Here is a 13996-nt window from a genome sequence, read left to right as displayed (position 1 = left end):
TTCTTCCCCCACAATCCCTTCCCCCGCCCTCGTTATATCAAAAACCAGGACTGCTGAACAGCAGAGGGCGCCCGCGAGCGAGTCCTCAATGAATGGGAGTAAATGGAGCTCAACGGCTAAAAACGAAAAGTTAAAATATTTTCTAATCACTCGCCCTAAACGTTTCCTTTAATTTTAGGAAGTCGAAGGATGTATTTCACTAAAAAAGCAAATAAATCCTACCTATATATAAAGAACCCTACCGTTCACTGACGTCATGGACATGAGGCGCCGTTTTAAACTCCTGTAGCTCGAATTTCAAAGCTCTTAAAAATATAACAGCGGTGTTAAAATGCTATTCAGTGTTCATTACTGAATTTAATTAACAATGTTAACCATTTATAAACTATGATTTTGCTCAAATGCTCCATCCGGGGAGAATTACCAGAGAACATGTAGACAGAGAATTACAGCTCTGCAATGTCTTCCGGGTTTCTCAAACGCTAGAGGGCGCTCCTGAACGAGTCCAAAATGAATGAGCTGGTATGGAGCATTTAAACAAAATCATAGTTTATAAATGCTTAAACATTTTTAATGTAAAAGGATAGCTGCATCATCTGCCAACTGACTAATTACAATTACAAATTAAAAAATGCCTAACACATTCAATTTGTCAAAAGCGTGTGTGCACAATTTAAGAGGGGACAGGGAAATAGCGAAACACAAACCACTAGGCAACAAGAGATACACTGAATGTATATTAACATTGCCATATCAATAATAAGGTAAGGTTAGGTAAGGCTACCACTGAAACTCATGAAAGCCACGCTGACAACGATTTATTAAAATTTGTAATATTATCAAAATTGTAATATTGATTAAAATGTAACTTATTAAGGATTCTAGGAGGCTCTCGAAGCAGTACAGATTACTTTTGCTGTCTCGTCAACATTGTCACAACCTCCTAGACAGACAGATGTCCTAAAATGTACCCCGTAGCCCCGCCTAGTGCTAATTAACTTATATTTGCATGTTGGTCAGTTAGAAAAAGAAAATGAAAACTGGAAAATGAAAAGTGAATCTTCAGAAGGTGGCGCTGATGTTCACTTTCATTTGCCTTTTCATTCTGACAGTTAATGTGCGTCTACAATGAAAACTGAATCACAGACTGTCACTTTGCTGTTGATTTATTCAGTTTGCATTTTCAGTTTAATTTAATCAGATTTGCAGCCATTTGCTGCAAATGTTGATTTTAGTTTTGACATGTATTCTGCTTTTCACAAAGAAAAGCCAAAGCCAAACTGAAGTTTGTGTTTTCTTTTGTCTGTTAGCTTTTTCATTTTAGATTTTGCCATGAAAAACCAGAATAACGACTACAACGAAATGACAAATAGCTGTTTTCAATTAATCTTTATTTTTGTCACAAATGGCTCATGCTCATGTGAAAAATGAAATTGCAAATGAAGGTATTTCATTTCATTTTCAATTTTGGCAGGCTATTTGTGCATATTTTTGGTAAAATAAATGGCCAAAAGAGGTTTGCATTTACATTTTATTGTTTTCATTTTCATTTCCTTTTTGGCTGGATTTGCCTCCCATAGGTGCAGATGTGACTGTTAGGAGGACTTTGTGATGGCTAAGGTAATCCGGCCCTAACATGCTTGGCCGTCACAAAGTCCTCCTAGCAGTCACATCTGCACTGTGTACTTGTGCCACAACTCAGTTCTCTTCAGTCGTCAGTTGACTTTGACTGTAAAACTTGCTGCTGCTTTTGAGGTAAGGTGTATTTTGTATTTTTTATATTTGCACATTTATTAGAAGTACGAACAGGTATCTTGGATTTTATTGTTTAACTTTTAATGTTATTTAATTTGGCAAGCAAATAAGCTGAATGGTGGAGTTGCTAAAGGGGATGATCATCAATGCTAGCTAACTAACAGAGGAAGATGAAGTACACAAATCATGTACTTGAGTTAAAGTAGAGATACCCAAGGTAAAATATTACTCCAGTAAAAGTAGAAGTCCTTACTCTAGACCAAGTACAAAAGTACTTGGCTTCAAATGTACTTAAGTATCGAAAGTAAAAGTACTAAAAGATTAATTATGGCTCTGATGTTCTATTATCATTTTTTAACAAGACTCGCTTCATGAACTAATTTTAGGTTAAAATACTCCAGTGTCTCTCTTGGTAAACCAGTCTTTTAATAGAATGCCATTAATTAGTGACGCTGACGTCTATTAAAATTCTCATAAGCACAAAAAACTGAAGGCAAACGGTTTCCATCAGGTAGAACCGAGTGGCTCTGAAATGACTTTTTACAAACAAGCAAAGTTTCAGTTTAAGATTACTTTGTAAATTAGTTACATGTTGAATAAATACTTGCTTTAAACACAGGTTCACAAATACATTTTCCTTTACTATATTGATCTGTAGGTCTCTGTTCATAAACATAAACTACCTGAAACTAATTTACTATAAAATGAAAGTGTTTGTATGAATTCAGAAAAAAATAAACATGTCAGTCACAACTGCATATGTGTACATATTTCTATATTGTGGTCTGTTTACACAAAGTTAGGTTAGTTCCATCATTTAGGTAAACGTATGTGCTCCCAAATTTTACGCTGCTGCACTGACGTTGAACCATGTGCTTGCACTGGGTTGGTATGACCAACAGGTCAAAACAAGCTCAGAATAAAGTGACCACAGTGCCCTGATTGGTGTTCTTGCTTTGCACTTCTTTTGTTTTGACATGTTACGTTTTCATATACACAAAAACCAAAAGGAACAACAGATTTCTCAAAATGTAGTAGAGTAAAAAGCAAAATATTTGACTTTGAAATATGATAGAGTGAAAGTAAAAAGTCACCCAAAAAGGAAATACTTAATTAAATACAGATACATGAAAAAACTACTTAAGTACAGTAACAAATTACATTTACTTAGTTACTGTCCACCACTGCTAACTAACCTAAGCTATTTATGTTAGCTAGAATCTAAAGTTAACAGCTAGTTAGCTATCTTGCTAAGCTGTATAAGCCAGTGCAAGCACTAACGCTAGTTTAACCATCTTGTTTTTTAATGTGCTTTTTTTGCAGTGTGGGATTTTACTATTTTTTTACTTTAAGCATTTATGCATTTCTTAAAATCTACAGTAACACAACCATTAATGAAATTGTAACATATTAACTGCTTATATGACATATACCAGAAATACAGTCATTTTATTTGGTTAAAAGTATGGAAAATAACCTTCAGAAACAGTCAAAGCAGGATTTCCTTTGCTTAATGTTTTATTTGACGAAGCTTCAACTCTCACAATGCTGCTCCCGCAGCCGCTTTGGACTCAGGGTCAGTCTTAAAATTAAGAAAAGAAAGTGTTTCTGCTATCATTAATATCATTAGTATTATTATTGTCTTTGTATGTACATCTGCTGATAGGTTCAGAAGCATTAGCAGAGCTATTTACAGACATACTAAAGCTCCTACCACTAGTAATAATAATAGCTTCTCTTGTTTCATCTAGTAATTTTGAGACGGTCTCTGACTCTGAAGCATAATGATAACGTGAGTGGAACCTTTTGTCAAAAATAAAAGAATAGAAAAAAGAACAATAAAAGAATGGAACAGTTAAATAAAACTGGGTTTCGTTGTCAACGCTAATGTCATGTTATGGTATTTGTTCAAAGATCTAAAAAAGCACATTGGCCTTGACAATGGAGTGAATTTGGAGGCGGAGCTTCTGAAGGAGCACAGAAGGGAGGGGTCGTTTTTCCTGTTTCAGTTCAAATATCAGCGCCTTCTTAAACTAAGCTGAAGTAAGATTCTTGTTCGCCAGCTTCTTGTTCACCAGCTTCTTGTTTGCCAGTTTCTTGTTCACCAGCTTCTTATTCACCACTTTCTTGTTAGTCAGTTTCTTGTTCACCAGCTTCTTGTTCGCCAGCTTCATATTCACCACTTTCTTGTTCGCCAGTTTCTTGTTCGCCAGCTTCTTATTCACCAGCTTTAGCCTTGTCTTTCTTATTGTGTCTTATTACTATCCCTTGAGGGGATTTATTTTATTTTATGTGCATTAAGATTATAAGTGATTCACACATTGATGTATTTGCTGCTGTGTGTGAGATTATGTTTGTACCAGAGCTCGCACTATACACAGACTGAATACGTCCCTGCTGCTTCGAGGTATGTCTGTCTGTGTTCATGACAACCTATAGTTCATATTGTAATTAGTTTTTACTTTGCATTGTTTCATCAAAAGTGTTTTTTTTTATCATTAAACCACTTAAATTGTTGATGATCACATAAAATATTTTTTGGTTAAACTGACAAACAATTTTTACAACAATTGAAAAAACAATTATTACATCAGAGAAACAGTGTTGAGTGTTGTATAAAGAGTTCATTTTTGGAAAAAAAAATAAATAAACATAGGAGCTAACTATGGTGAGTTGTTCTTAACACATAGTGCATTTAAGTTTTTCACAAAACCATTACTGTCCATTGTCAAGGCATTAAAAGGTCATGTTTGACAACAAATATGGTCAAACCATAGATATACAGTACAGACCAAAAGTTTGGACACACCTCATTCAAAGAGTTTTCTTTATTTTCATGACTATGAAAATTGTAGATTCACACTGAAGGCATCAAAACTATGAATTAACACATGTGGAATTATATACTTAACAGAAAAGTGTGAAACAACTGAAAATATGTCTTACATTCTAGGTTCTTCAATTTGTTGCCTTTTGCTTTGATTACTGCTTTGCACACTCTTGACATTCTATTGAGCTTCAAGAGGTAGTCACCTGAAATGGTTTTCACTTCACAGGTGTGCCCTGTCAGGTGTAATAAGTGGGATTTCTTGCCTTATAAATGGGGTTGGCACCATCAGTTGTGTTGTGCAGAAGTCAGGTGGATACACAGCTGATAGTCCTACTGAATAGACTGTTAGAATTTGTATTATGGTAAGAAAAAAGCAGCTAAGTAAAGAAAAACGAGTGGCAATCATTACTTTAAGAAATGAAGGTCAGGCAGTGCGAAAAATTGGGAAAACTGTGTCCCCAAGTGCAGTCGCAAAAACCATCAAGTGCTACAAAGAAACTGGCTCACATGAGGACCGCCCCAGGAAAGGAAGACCAAGAGTCACCTCTGCTGCAGAAGATAAGTTCATCCGAGTCACCAGCCTCAGAAATCGCAGGTTAACAGCAGCTCAGATTAGAGACCAGGTCAATGCCACACAGAGTTTTAGCAGCAGACACATCTCTAGAACAACTGTTAAGAGGAGACTGCGTGCATCAGGCCTTCATGGTAAAATAGCTGCTAGGAAACCACTGCTAAGGACAGGCAACAAGCAAAAGAGACTTGTTTGAGCTAAAGAACACAAGGAATGGACATTAGACCAGTGGAAATCTGTGCTTTGGTCCGATGAGTCCAAATTTGAGATCTTTGGTTCCAACCACCGTGTCTTTGTGTGACGCAGAACGGATGAACGGTGAAAGGTGAACGGATGGACTCTACATGCCTGGTTCCCACCATGAAGCATGGAGGAAGAGGTGTGATGGTGTGGGGGTGCTTTGCTGGTGACACTGTTGGGGATTTATTCAAAATTGAAGGCATACTGAACCAGCATGGTTACCACAGCATCTTGCAGCGTCATGCTATTCCATGCCGTTGGCGTTTAGTTGGACCATCATTTATTTTTCAACAGGACAATGACCCCAAACACACCTCCAGGCTGTGTAAGGGCTATTTGACCAAGAAGGGGAGTGATGGGGTGCTGCGCCAGATGACATGGCCTCCACAGTCACCGGACCTGAACCCAATCGAGATAGTTTGGGGTGAGCTGGACCGCAGAGTGAAGGCAAAAGGGCCAACACGTGCTAAGTACCTCTGGGAACTCCTTCAAGACTGTTAGAAGACCATTTCAGGTGACTACCTCTTGAAGCTCATCAAGAGAATGTCAAGAGTGTGCGAAGCAGTAATCAAAGCAAAAGGTGGCTACTTTGAAGAACCTAGAATATAAGACATATTTTCAGTTGTTTCACACTTTTTTGTTAAGTATATAATTCCACATGTGTTAATTCATAGTTTTGATGCCTTCAGTGTGAATCTACAATTTTCATAGTCATGAAAATAAAGTATTCGGCCTTCCTGGAGCGAGTGTGCGGGGTTCTGGAAAGGGTCCCGCCTACAGACTCCATAGTCCTACTGGGAGACTTTAATGCTCACGTTGGCAATGACTGGGAGACCTGGAGAGGCGTGATTGGGAAGAACGGCCTGCCCGATCTAAACCCGAATGGTGAGTTGTTATTGGACTTCTCTGCCAGGCATGGATTGTCCATAAGAAACACCAAGTTCGAACACAAGGATGTTCATAAGTGTACATGGTACCAGAGCTCCTTGGGTCAAAGGTCAATGATCGACTTTGTTGTCGTTTCATCTGACTTGGGACCATATGTTCTGGACACTAGGGTGAAGAGAGGTGCTGATCTGTTAACTGATCACCATCTGGTGGTGAGTTGGATCAGATGGCAGGGAATACTGATGGTCAGACCCGGTAGGCCCAAGCGAATAGTGAGGGTGTGCTGGGAACGACTTTCAGAGGCCCCTGTTCGGAATGATTTCAACTCCCACCTCCAGGAGAGCTTTTCTCACGTCCCGGGGGAGGTAGGGGACATGGAGTCTGAATGGACCCTGTTCAAAACCTCCATTGTGGAAGCTGCCAGGCATAGCTGTGGCCAAAAGCTTGTGGGTGCCTGTCGGGGCAGTATCCCAAGAACCTCCTGGTAGATACTGGTGGTGAGGGAGGCCGTCAAGCTGAAGAAAGAGGCCTTTAGGGACTGGTTGGCCCGAAGGACTCCCGATTCAGCAGATAGGTACCGACAGGCAAAAAAGGTGGCAGCTGCAACGGTGGCAGAAGCAAAATCCAGGGCATGGGAGCAGTTTGGTGAGGCCTTGGAAAAAGAAACTTTCGTTCGGCTTCAAAGAGGTTCTGGACAACTGTCTGGCGACTCAGGAGGGGTCGGGGTGGCTGCGCCCAAGCTGTATTCGGCAAGGGTGGAGAAACTCTGACTTCGAATGAGGATATTGTCGGTCGGTGGAAGGAGCACTTTGAGGAACTTCTTAATCCGGGAGACGTGCCTCCCTCACGGGAGTCAGGGCCAGAGGCTTCTGGGGTGTCAAGTTCCATTTCCCTGGTGGAGGTCACTGAGGTAGTTGGTAAGCTCCTCAGTGGTAAGGCACCGGGGGTGGATGAGATTCGTCCAGAAATGCTTAAGGCTCTGGATATTGTGGGGCTGTCATGGCTAACACGCCTTTGCAATATTGCATGGACCTCAGGAACAGTACCCTTGGACTGGCAGACTGGGGTGGTGGTCCCTATTTTTAAAAAGGGGGACCGGAGGGTGTGTGCCAATTATCGGGGTATCACACTGCTCAGCCTCCCTGGGAAAGTCTATGCAATGGTGCTGGAAAGGAGACTCCGACCGATAGTTGAACCTCAGATTGAGGAGGAACAATGTGGATTCCGTCCCGGCCGTGGAACAATGAATCAGCCTTTCACCTTCTCACAGATTGTTGAGGGGGCATGGGAGTTTACCAACCCAGTCTACATGTGTTTTGTGGACTTGGAGAAGGCTTATGACCGTGTTCCTCAAGATATCTTGTGGGGGGTCCTCCGGGAGTATGGGGTGCTGGGGCTACTACTCCGGGCTATCCAATCTCTGTACTCCCGGAGTGAGAGCTGTGTCCGTATACTCGGCATTAAGTCAGACTCCTTCAGGGTTAACGTTGGACTTCGCCAGGGTTGTGCTCTGTCTCCACTCTTGTTCGTGATATTCATGGACAGAGTGTCCGGGCGTAGCCGGGGTCAGGAGGGCATTATGTGTGGAGGCTGGAGGGTGGCGTCTCTGCTATTTGCAGATGATGTTCTTTTGGCGGAATCACATGGATGCCTCCAACACTCGCTGGAGCGGTTTGCAGCTGAGTGTGAAGTGGTTGGTATGCGGATCAGTGGAGTCCATGGTCTTGGCCCGGAAAAGGATGGCATGCCCACTCCAGGTAAGGGGAAAGGACCTGCCCCAGGTGGAGGAGTTTAAGTATCTTGGGGTCTTGTTCACGAGTGATGGGAAGAGGGATCGTGAGATCGGCCGTAGGCTGGGACAGGCAGCAGCAGTAATGCGGTCATTGTACCAGTCTGTAGTGGTGAAGAGGGAGTTGAGCCAAAAGGCGAAGCTCTCTGTTTACCGGTCGATCTACATCCCAACCCTCACCTATGGTCATGACCTGTGGTTAATGACCGAAAGAACGAGATCGCGAATACAAGCGGCGGAAATGAGCTTTCTTTGTCGGGTGGCGGGCTACACGCTCTGCGATAGAGTGAGGAGCTCGGTCATCCAGAAGGAGCTCAGAGGAGAGCCGCTACTCCTCCGCATTGAGAGGAGCCAGCTGAGGTGGTTCAGGCATCTGATCCAGATGCCCCCTGGACGCCTCCCGGTGGGGGTGTTCCAGGCACGGAGCCCGGGGTCGCCCTAGGAGCCGCTGGAGGGATTATGTCTCCAAGTTGGCCTGGGAGCGGCTTGGGGTCCCCGGGAATGAGCTGGAGGAAGTTGCGGGGGACAGGGTCATCTGGGATTCTCTGCTACCACGACCCTGTTTGGACTAGCGGGCAATGATGATGGACGGATGAAAATAAAGAAAACTCTTTGAATGAGAAGGTGTGTCCAAACTTTTGGTCTGTGCTGTACCTAAATGCCATGTTGAGTCCATCCAGACACATCAATGGCACCACCATTTTAGGGCGGTCAACATCACTGCTGGACTGCATTCAGTACCATTACAGAGCAGCAGTTTAGTAAAGATACTGTCCAATATTATACTATATCAAGAATATTGCAGTCAAAATGTTGGATCCCTAGCAAGAGGTCAGTGGGCCACTATTGGTCCGCTGATGGCAAAGCTGGTGGTCCACTGGTGTTTTGCTCAGCATTTTCCAGGTGGCCCACTGGAGGTTAGAACAAAGAAATAAACAAAATTCTAATTATTCTCATTCATTCCACTTACAATCCACTTACTTATTTTTCCTTCCTTTCTATAAAAACTACTATACTTTGTATAATATACAGTATATTTTCTCTAAAATCTTTTTACATTAGGCCTAGTCATCATAATTTTTTTCACTCAGATGTTTGTCTTTATTTTCTAAAATATAGAAAATAATATATGCTTGCTATATATAAAACAGAGGGAATGCAGCGATCCATGCTAATGTTTGTTTGATGCATATTGTTTGTGTAGATTGGTCATCTGGTTGGTGAAGCACAAAGAACCTGTTGGTCTTAACTTTATGTAGTAATTTATTTAGAATGATAATGAATACTTTGTCGCTGCGTAAGTTATAACATTCTGTAATTTAATAATAGACCAACGTTGGCACCTCTTCCACAAGCCTGAAGTTAGCTTCTAATTTGCCAGCATCTCGTTCGAATTGTTCCACCTTAAACGGTGCAGCTTTAAGTACCAGAAAGTGACGGGAACTCGAACTAGAAGCTGTTGAATAGGAAGCCAACTTTAGTTTCATCCTTGGGATTATTTTATTTTTATGTATATTAATTAAGCAATAGAACACGAGAGGGAGTGTTATTGTGAAATAACATCACGGCGGTGATGTTATATGCGATAACATAACCTCAAGTGTTCTATTGCTTTCATACAACAGTTAAATAACTAAAGTTAGAAATTAATAAACTGGGCCATGAATTTGGCGTTTAATATGTTTTAATGTTCGCAGTTCCTTCAGCCAATTTATAGTTCCTTAACAAGCAGCTTGTTGCTACATCAGAGTAACGAGCTCTGCCCACTTGCTGCACAGCCAGCAGTTTGTTCTCCAGCTCCTTACACTAAATTGCCAGACTGTCATCACCACCAAGCAGCTTTTCTGTTTTTATTGGGTCAGTTTTATGGCTCAGCCTGATTTGGTGAGACTCTGAAGATCAGACTACACGTTTGGCAAATGGTATTGGGTCCAGTGAGGTTGTTTCTACCGGAGCTCGTGCTGAACTGGGGTTCATATGGAACACTTTTCTGCTGGTATGGAAGGCTAATTAGCACGATCAATTATTTTAAAAAATGAAAAGCTATACCCTCCCATCGACCCACCACCGATGGGAGGGGCAGTAGTAGGGGTGCGGTGCATTGTGGATCGGGCAGTGTCCGAAGGCGTGGGCCTTGGCGTTCTGATCCTCGGTTGCTGAAACTGGCTTTTGGAACTTGGAACGTTACCTCACTGGCGGGGAAGGAGCCTGAGTTGGTGTGCGAGGTTGAGAGATACCGGCTAGATATAGTCGGGCTCACCTCAACACACAGCTTGGGCTCTGGGTCCAATCTCCTTGAGAGGGGCTGGACTTTTTTCTTTTCTGGAGTTGCCCACGGTGAGAGGCGGCGGGCAGGTGTGGGCTTTCTCATAGCCCCTCGACTCGGCACCTGTATGTTGGGGTTTTCCCCGGTGGATGAGAGGGTAGCTTCCCTACGCCTTCGGGTTGGGGAACGGGTCCTGACTGTTGTCTGTGCTTATGCACCGAACAGCAGTTCAGAATACCCAGCCTTCATAGAGTCCTTGGAAGGGGTGCTTGAAAGTGCTCCTCCTGGAGACTCGATTGTCCTACTGGGGGACTTCAACGCTCACATGGGCAATGACAGTAAGACCTGGAGGGGTGTGATTGGGAGGAATGGCCTCTCTGATCTGAACCCGAGTGGTGTTCAGTTTTTGGACTTCTGTGCAAACCACAGTTTGTCCATAACGAACACCATGTTTGAACACAAGGATGTCCATAAGTGCACATGGCACCAGGACACCCTAGGCCGCAGTTCAATGATTGACTTTGTAGTCGTGTCAGCGGACTTGCGGCCATGTGTACTGGACACTCGGGTAAAGAGAGGAGCTGAGCTGTCAACTGATCACCACCTGGTGGTGAGTTGGATCAGGTGGTGGGGGAAAATGCCAGTCAGACCAGGCAAACCCAAACGTATAGTGAGGGTTTGCAGGGAACGTCTGGCAGAAGAACCTGTCAGATTGATCTTCAACTCACACCTCCGTCAGAACTTTGACCAGATATCGGGGGAGGTGGGGGACATTGACTCAGAATGGGCCATGTTCCGCTCCTCCATTGTTGAAGCGGCTGACTGTAGCTGTGGTCGCAAGGTAGTTGGTGCCTGTCGGGGCGGTAATCCTCGAACCCGGTGGTGGACACCCCAGGTGAGAGATGCCGTCAAGCTGAAGAAGGAGTCCTACCAGACATGGTTGGCCTGTAGGACACCAGAGGCAGCTGGCAGGTATCGACAGGCCAAGCGATCTGTGGCTTCAGTCGTTGCCAAGGCAAAAACCCGGGTGTGGGAAGAGTTCGGTGAGGCCTTGGAAAGTGACTAATTCGGCTCCGAAAAGATTCTGGCAAACCATCAGGCAACTCAGAAGGGGAAAGCAGTGTGCCACTAGCACTGTATATAGTGGAGATGGTGTGCTGCTGACTTCGACTGAAGACGCCATTGGGCGGTGGAAGGAATACTTTGAGGACCTTCTCAATCCCACCAACACGTTCTCCAGTGAGGAGGCAGAGTCTGGGGACACGGGAATAGGCTTGTCCATTACTGAGGCCGAAGTCGCTAAGGTAGTCAAAAAGCTCCTTGGCGGCAGGGCTCCAGGGGTGGATGAGATCCGTCCCGAGTTCCTCAAGGCTCTGGATGTTGTGGGGCTGTCTTGGCTGACACGCCTTTTCAACATTGCGTGGACATCGGGGGTGGTGCCACTGGATTGGCAGACTGGGGTGGTAGTGCCTCTTTTTAAAAAGGGGGACCGAAGGGTGTGTTCCAACTACAGGGGAATCACACTCCTCAGCCTCCCTGGTAAGGTCTATGCAAGGGTATTGGAGAAGAGTCCAGCTTATAGTCGAACCTCGGATACAGGAGGAGCAGTGCGGGTTCCGCCCTGGTCGTGGAACACTGGACCAACTCTTTACCCTCTCCAGGATTCTGGAGGGTTCATGGGAGTTTGCCCAACCAGTCCACATGTGCTTTGTGGATTTGGAGAAGGCATTCGGCTGTGTTCCCTGGGGTATTCTGTGGGAGGTGCTTCGGGAGTACGGGGTACATGGTTCTTTGCTACGAGCCATTCAGGGCCTGTACAAACAAAGCAAGAGTTTGGTTCGCATGGCCGGCAGTAAGTCAGACTCGTTCCCAGTGAGAGTTGGACTCCGTCAGGGCTGCCCTTTGTCACCGATTCTATTCATAATTTTTATGGATAGAATTTCTAGGCACAGTCAGGGGATGGAGGGTGTCCGGTTTGGTGACCTCAGGGTCACATCTCTGCTGTTTGCAGATGATGTGGTCCTATTGGGGACATCAGGCCGTGAACTTCAGCTTTCACTGGATCAGTTTGCAGCCGAGTGTGAAGCGGCCGGGATGAGGATCAGTACCTCCAAATCCGAGGCCATGGTTCTCACGCGGGAAAGGGTGGAGAGCCCTCTCTGGGTCGGGGATGAGCTCTTGCCTCAAGTGGAGGAGTTTAAGTATCGCGGGGTCTTGTTCACGAGTGATGGTACAAGGGAGCGGGAGATTGACAGGCGGATTGGTGCTGGGTCAGCAGTGATGCGGGCTCTTTACCGGTCTGTTGTGGTAAAGAAAGAGCTGAGCCATAAGGCAAGGCTCTCGATTTACTGGTCGGTCTACGTTCCCACCCTCACCTATGGTCATGAGCTTTGGGTAATGACCGAAAGAACGAGATTGCGAATACAAGCGGCCGAAATGAGTTTCCTCCGCAGGGTGTTCATAATTTATGTTTTAAAGTTCACCTGAGAACATTTAAACGGTCAGCTATGATGTCCTAATACACCGGGGAATGTATATGAAACGAAATACAGGCCAAATTTCCTTCATCCTTCGCTACGAGAAAGACAAGAATACAGCAGCGATGTATGATAAAAGGTTGTTGAGCTGCACAAATCAGGAACTGACTACAAAAATATTTAAACAGCTTAAAAAGCCCATTTTCACAATCAGGTCAAAAATGAACAAGCTTAAAACAACTGGAGATGTTAAGAATCGGAAGGGAAGATGGCATATGTCGATACTGACCCCATACACAATGAGGAGGAACAGTAAGTAGACAAAATAATGAGGATCATATCAGTAACAAGGGATTGGGGTGCCTTTTTTAGTGCTTCTTACACAGTTTACATTTGTACATTGCACATTCTTCTGACAACAGTAAACTATCATAATTAAACAGCACCCTGACCCCCCACACATTACAGCTTTCTGTCCTGTAGCACCATCTTCTGGTCCAAAACATCACTGGACTGTTCAAAAAATATATAGTTCTGTTTTTGACAGTCTGCACACTTCATGAACAATGAGCTTTTATCATTTATTTAATCGATTTACGCAATATTTCTTATTAAGTATTTATCAAATACAGAAAAAAACGAAAAGTATTTGTGCACTTGAAAAACAGAACACACTGGTTCATTTTTCTTGTATTTAGTTACATGTGAAATATTGTAAAACCTTATTGCAACACAAAATATTCTATAAAAGAGGTCAACTCCTTTAAAAGAGTAATACAAAACAACATGTTAATAACTGTTAAAAATAATGCAAGCAAGCTTAAAATTGTTTCCGTATTCACAACAGGTTTTAAAGACAGTTGAACAAAGTAAAAACGATATGAAACTATACGTTCAAATGTGGAACAGGAAAAAAAAACAAAGCTCAGTGGTCTCTCAAACGAATACTGTCATATAACTTAAACCGAAGTTTGTGCAAATATGTCCGCAAATCTATATATTGACAGACTGGCTGTATATTAGCGTTCCCACAAATTACTTTTGGTTGTAATGAAGGGTAAGTTTCCAACATTTGCCCAAAAGGTAGTGCTTAAAAACAGAACAAAGTCCTAAATGGAGTCAGGTAAGCATAACAAATGTTAAACATAACTTCCAAACATAACTCAGTGACCTAACCATG

The sequence above is a fragment of the Pygocentrus nattereri genome, chromosome 15 (genome assembly GCF_015220715.1).
Source record: "Pygocentrus nattereri isolate fPygNat1 chromosome 15, fPygNat1.pri, whole genome shotgun sequence".
NCBI classification, from domain to species: domain Eukaryota; kingdom Metazoa; phylum Chordata; class Actinopteri; order Characiformes; family Serrasalmidae; genus Pygocentrus; species Pygocentrus nattereri.
The sequence above is the reverse complement of the archived record's forward strand: the minus strand, read 5'-3'. Positions refer to the sequence as shown.